The sequence below is a fragment of the Cornus florida genome, unplaced genomic scaffold (assembly GCF_030987335.1).
Source record: "Cornus florida cultivar Cherokee Brave unplaced genomic scaffold, ASM3098733v1 CherokeeBrave_3.0.0_Hap2_Chr06, whole genome shotgun sequence".
In the NCBI taxonomy this organism is placed as follows: Eukaryota; Viridiplantae; Streptophyta; class Magnoliopsida; order Cornales; family Cornaceae; genus Cornus; species Cornus florida.
The window spans coordinates 58,350,378-58,356,377 of NW_026775576.1; positions in this window are offsets into that span (position 1 = coordinate 58,350,378).

Consider the following 6,000-nt stretch of genomic DNA (forward strand, 5'->3'; position numbering starts at 1 on the left):
TGTGTATGAGTTGAGAGCCTATTATAAAAGTGATGTAACCCTTTAGGCTCTTTGTGTCATAGATGTAAACCCCGGTGGCTGAACCACGTAATGTTTTTCTGTTTTTGGTTTTTGTTTTGTTTTGTTTGTTACGGTTTTTTTTTTCCTCTAATAACAACAAATCTTCAATAATAAGCAACTACATCAATTCCTTCATTAAATCCTCAATAGTTGCCGGACGGTCCTGTAATCTCTCAGGCTAACCTTACTGAACTCGAAATTCTTGAACCAGGCTTATATGTTAAAGTTGATAGCCTAATTTCTAACTTTCAGTAGGTTATTCCTCCTTCACTTCAGGCAATACTACTTTTTCAGTCCCATAGGTTCTTATCACAGTTGTCTAGCTTACGTCCACCATCAAATGAGTCAGATTCCATTGTATGGATTCCTTCTCCATCAACAGAATTCTCAGATTCCCATACTATGACAAGCTTCATTACACTTTCTATCAGTTACTCTTTGCATCATCTAGTTTGGTTCAAGCATCATCTTCCCAAGCATGGATTTGTCTCATGGCTGGCAGTTAGTGGGATGTTTAATACACTTGACTCAAGGCCAATGAAACACTATACAAATGCATTTTATTTGTGTCTTTCTGATTCTGAGTCCCTAGACCATCTATTCTTCAAGTGCAAGTTCTCCTCCATGTCCTGATAGCTGGTCAGACCTAATTGCATGGTGTTCAATTCATTGGGCACGTATCAAGCATATTTCTTCTTCACAACTTCTTCTCTCTGCCTCCATCTATTTTATTTGGCAAGAGAGGAACTGCAGGGCCTTTAGAAACACAGCTACCTTTCCACAGTACATTATTAGTACCATCGAGTCATGTATCAGAAACAGATTAGCTTCTCCGACTTTAAAGAGAGGCTCAGAACTAAGGCAGCTCAATAGTATGGAAGATCTTCATCAGCTCTTTATGCAGGGCAGTTTACTTACAGGTGGACAATCTTGGATCATTCATGATTAATCCTATGTTGGTTACTGATGTAGGCTATAGGTTGACGATTCTGTTTGTATGAGGCATATGTTTTTGTTTTATTTGTGGCCATCTCTCTTGTATGGTGCCTTCTTTGAAGCCTGGTGTGTCCTCCTTGGACTTCTCATGTACATTCTCCCTTTATATATAGAATAATGATAGGGTGACCGAAAAAGAAACCTAACTTAACCATTAGAGTCTGATTCATTCTTCAACCATAATATACATAAATATATATATAGATATATATATCACCCACAATCCCATTCTCTCATCAATAATTAAATGTATACAATTCCCCTCCTCCATGATCTAAACGCTTTAGTGAATCATATAAGTAAGCTGAAAATCAGCAATTACAGTCACAGAAAATATTAGAGAAAAACTTCGACTGGGGTCAAGCGATAGCAGTGAACAAGTAAGGCTGCATCATCATCACCGATCAACAATCAATTTAGCAACTCACCAGAAAAATGAATAGTTTCCCATCAAACCCAGTGAATAAATCCCAATTTTTCTTCTTTGTTCTCTCTCCCTTTCTAACTCTCTCTCTCTTCAATTTCGCATCTCTCACATATATGCCCTAATCTTTAAGCTTCATTAGGGCTTTGTGAAGGGAAATGGGTCTACTGGTCTATGTCATAGTCAACTGTCGAACAATCGAAAAAGAGTATATAATTTGAAAGGTTTTGATGGGTCTATTGGTCTATGTCATGGAGAAGGAACAAATTTGAAGGTTTTTTAGGGAGAGATGCGAAGCAAAGGGATGGTGGCAGTGGAGGGGCAGGGCAACAGAGAACAAAGAGTTGGTGGCAGTGGAGAGGTGGGTAAGACAGTGAACAGAAATATGGTGGCGGTGGAGAGGCGGGTAGGACTGTAGCAGAGGTGGAAAGAGAGATTCAACAGAGATGGGATATATTTTACAGAGAGAAAACATGGAAGGGTTTTTAATGTAGTTAAGGTGATTTTTTAAGGGTAAAGTAGTCTTTTAATATGATCGAAGTTTCCAGCGAAGGATTGAGTGAATGATGTGGCTTTGGCCACATCAGATTCGGGGTTTTATTAGGTGGTAAGGTTCGGTTGCTGTATCATTACTCTTATATATATATATAAGCTTACCTTTCAACTAAAAAAAAAACACACCCTTCCCTGGCATTCCCATACAGAATATGGTAATTAAATTTATTTCTATTTTTATACTTCTATGTTTTAGGATGTTTGCTATATCCATCTTTTTTGGTCCCTCTAATTTTCTAGTTCTAATGTCAATGATTCCCACATTAGTGTTTCATGTTCCTTGATCAATCCGTTGCAAATTGGTATTTCTTGTTCTTAAAAAAAGAAGCTGATGTTAGATTTGATAATTGATGAAACTAAACTGCAACTTGTGTTGCATAGTTGTTATTCATGAGTTGTGTGTGTTATCAGGTGACTGCAGAACACATATGGACTAATGGACATGTAATAGCTAAATCTAGCCAGCCGTGCATGTTACGGTTTCAAAGCCTCCTGGTTTGACTCATGCGGACATTTCTTACAGGCATACCCCTGATACTAGGAATAACATCTGAAACACAGAAGACAGTCAGTGCAGTATTAAAGCGCAAGGAAGGGAAACTGAGAACAAAATGTATCAGAATAACTTTGATTCCGCGGGCTGGAACTTATTCACTTCCCCATTACAGTCTTTGACCAATTAAGTGTCGAAAGAACCAAGTGATCAACCACATCAGAGGGCTAGAGAGGAAAGGGATGTCTCAGAGACATTGTGAAGATGGCGACGAAGTGGAAGCAGGAGGAAGGCAATGCTACTGCAAGAGTATTTGTCCGAGGGTGAAGGCAAGAGAGTGACTAGAGACGACATGAGTATGGTTGTTGGAGAAGATGATGGGGATTCGGAATCAGTCCATTTTGGAGGCTAGGTTGACAGGTGAAGTTTTGATGTGCTTCTTGTTCAATATATGTAATTATAGCCGTAACGAAAGTTTGTAAGTTGTAACATCAGTTCGAAGTTTTTTGCAGTTTGTTTTTGTTATAGTACACCATTTAAATCAGGTGAAGATGTAGCAAAACTCAGACACCAGAAGATGCTAAAAACATTCTCCCAAAAATATATGACTATGAAACAAAGGATCCTAGCCTTTATTTATTTATTTTTGAACAATGCTTGCATCCTGCGCAGAACGTGGCCTTCTACCATGCTAACACCTGTCCAAAATTAAAAAATAATAAAAATATGAATAATGCCCGTTTGTCCGGTTAAACCTGTATTTCCTCATCTGTCTCTTTCTCTCAATACCTAAGCGCCGCCACCCATTCTAATCTTCCCATCTCTCTCCACCATGCGCCGCCTCAACAACCACCCCAACATCCTCAAAATCCACGAAGTCCTCGCCACAAAAACCAAGATCTACCTCGTCATGGAGCTCGCACAGGGGAGCGAGCACTTCGTCCAACTCGTTGGCGAGCTAGGAAGGGACGGCCAACGAAAGCTCCGGCCAAGTCATCAAACACACTGAAGCCTCATATATAACTCTTCTCTCATCTTCATCTCTTTTAATTTTCCTCTCCTCTCATCTCTTCATGTTATATGTATATACATCTCTGCGCCTCTGTATTCGTTCACCCAACCCCTTTTTCATCATTCATTCTTCATTTTTTTCTTGCCCTTAATAATCTCTAATCGCAATCCATCATCTAATATGCACAGATAGAGGACAATTCGACCTAGGGTTTGAAGAGCATAAAATTGGGGGATTTGATTTGAAGTAAAAATTGTAGAAGTTGTTGGGTCTCATTTGCCATTAGGGGTGTTTGGATGGGTGTTGAGGCTTGGTGAGAGAGAGAGAGAGAGAGATGGGAAGATTAGAATGGTTCTATTGAGTGAGAGAGAGACCGATAAGGACAACGGGTTTAACCCGAATAAATGGGCATTACCCATATTTTTATAAATTTTTATTTTCGATAGGTGTCAGCATAGAAGAAGGCCACATCAGTAGGGAGGATGCTCCCTGCGCAATGCAAGCATTGTTCTTTATTTTTTTGTTTGGACAAACTTCGTTTGTTTGGATATAAAATATTTTTTTTTATTTTTTAGTATTTGATTGTCGTAAAATATTTACGAAAAAAAAATATTAAAACCTAACAATATAATTTACCTCAATTTTAAACAAATTATTTTACACGTTTTGCCCGATAAACATAAAAAATATTTTACGAAATTTTTTTTGAGAAAAATATTTTATGTCAAAACCAATACCAACGGAGAATGTGAAAATGCATGTGACATAGATTTCATGACAAGCCGAGCGGGTGAAAGATGATTTCATTCCTCCTTAATTCGTTAGCGGGTTATTTGGTGGGGAAGAACTGTGGAAGGAAGGAAGAGGAGAGAAGGAAATGAGGAAAGGAAAACCTAAGGCTCGCTTGATTTATAACTCTGAAAATAGTTCTCAAGAAGTCATAGAACAAAAAACTATTTTCAGATAATAATAAAAGATAGTTATCTGAAAATAGACATTTTTATAACTAAGTTTCTTTCTTTTTGGCACTATTACCCTTTCCAAGCAGCCTTTCTTCATTATTGTGATACTCTTCGGATCCGAGACACGGGTTGATCAGGCCCAGGCCCAAACCCGAGGGATGTCAAACAATTAATATGTAACCGAATACAGAATATAAGATAAAATAAGAATTAAAAATAATAAGCTGAAAGAATCTAGAAATAAAATCCTTTATAATTAAATACTTAAAACCTGATAATCCAAATCTCCATAAGTTTACAGTTCGGGAATCCATCCATTGGACCCCTTATTAAAAATCTCCAAAAGATACTGAAAAACCATAAAAATAAAATCCAAAACTAACATAGAGAAGATTCCTACATAATCGGAGGAATGAATAGCTGTATCTGCTTTGCACGTCCAAACTCTATCCCTGGAACTGACGAGCACCTGAAAAATAAAGAAGTGGGTCAGGCCCACATGCAAGTCCTGATCTATTACAATCCAAACAGTAATCCGGTACACAGATACATCCTAGGAAGACTCAACAATATCTAGAGTAGTCCATATATGTATATAGTACACATTATAGGACGCTTGCTAGTCCAGTAGGTTTGTCTCAGCCTGAATAGAAGGCAACATGCGAATACGCACCCTAGGGTGGGCATGAGTACCTAAACCTACCAGGAAACAACACCTATGTCCAGTTATCCATCCTAGGCGATATACGCGCCCTAACCATGGTCCTGAAACTCAAGCTCATACCATGGCACATATAATAAATATATAAAGTCCATACTCCTCCTAATACATAATACCATCCATCTGTGTGGTGGTCTGGTATATGTATATCCATCCGTCCTGAAACCATATTAAGTCATTCAACTATTTTGTTGACATGACACAAGTAGGTGATGGACTTAACTCATAGGGTTAATCCATACCTTCATCCAAAGTATGTAGGATTTAGTGTTTGACTAATCCATACCTAGTATGTCACCGTCCCATACTGGTACATACAAATCCTCCATATAGCATAGTTATTAAAACAACATTATATAATCAACATCCGTACTCCAGAATATGCATTTGTATAAATTCATACATATATCAATATTAAGTATTCATTACAAAACCTAAATATCATGCTCCAATCATTTAAACCGCTAAAATAAATCATAGCGTTTAAGTCCTCCAAAACAACCGATAAATTGATACAAATTAAACAAATTAAATATCAATTAAATCCACCATAATTATAACACTATACAAATATAGGATTACATATAATTCAATTATATATAAAAACTTTCCCAAGTTCCAGTCATATAAACCTAGAAAAAACAGTGCAACGTATAGCCACTATTTGAGTTGTTCATTGATCCTTTCCTTAAACCATTATTGTATTAAATGTTTTCAATATTTATTTAAGTCCCTAACATTTAATTACATCTCACAGTAGCTTTTAAACAGCCTTAG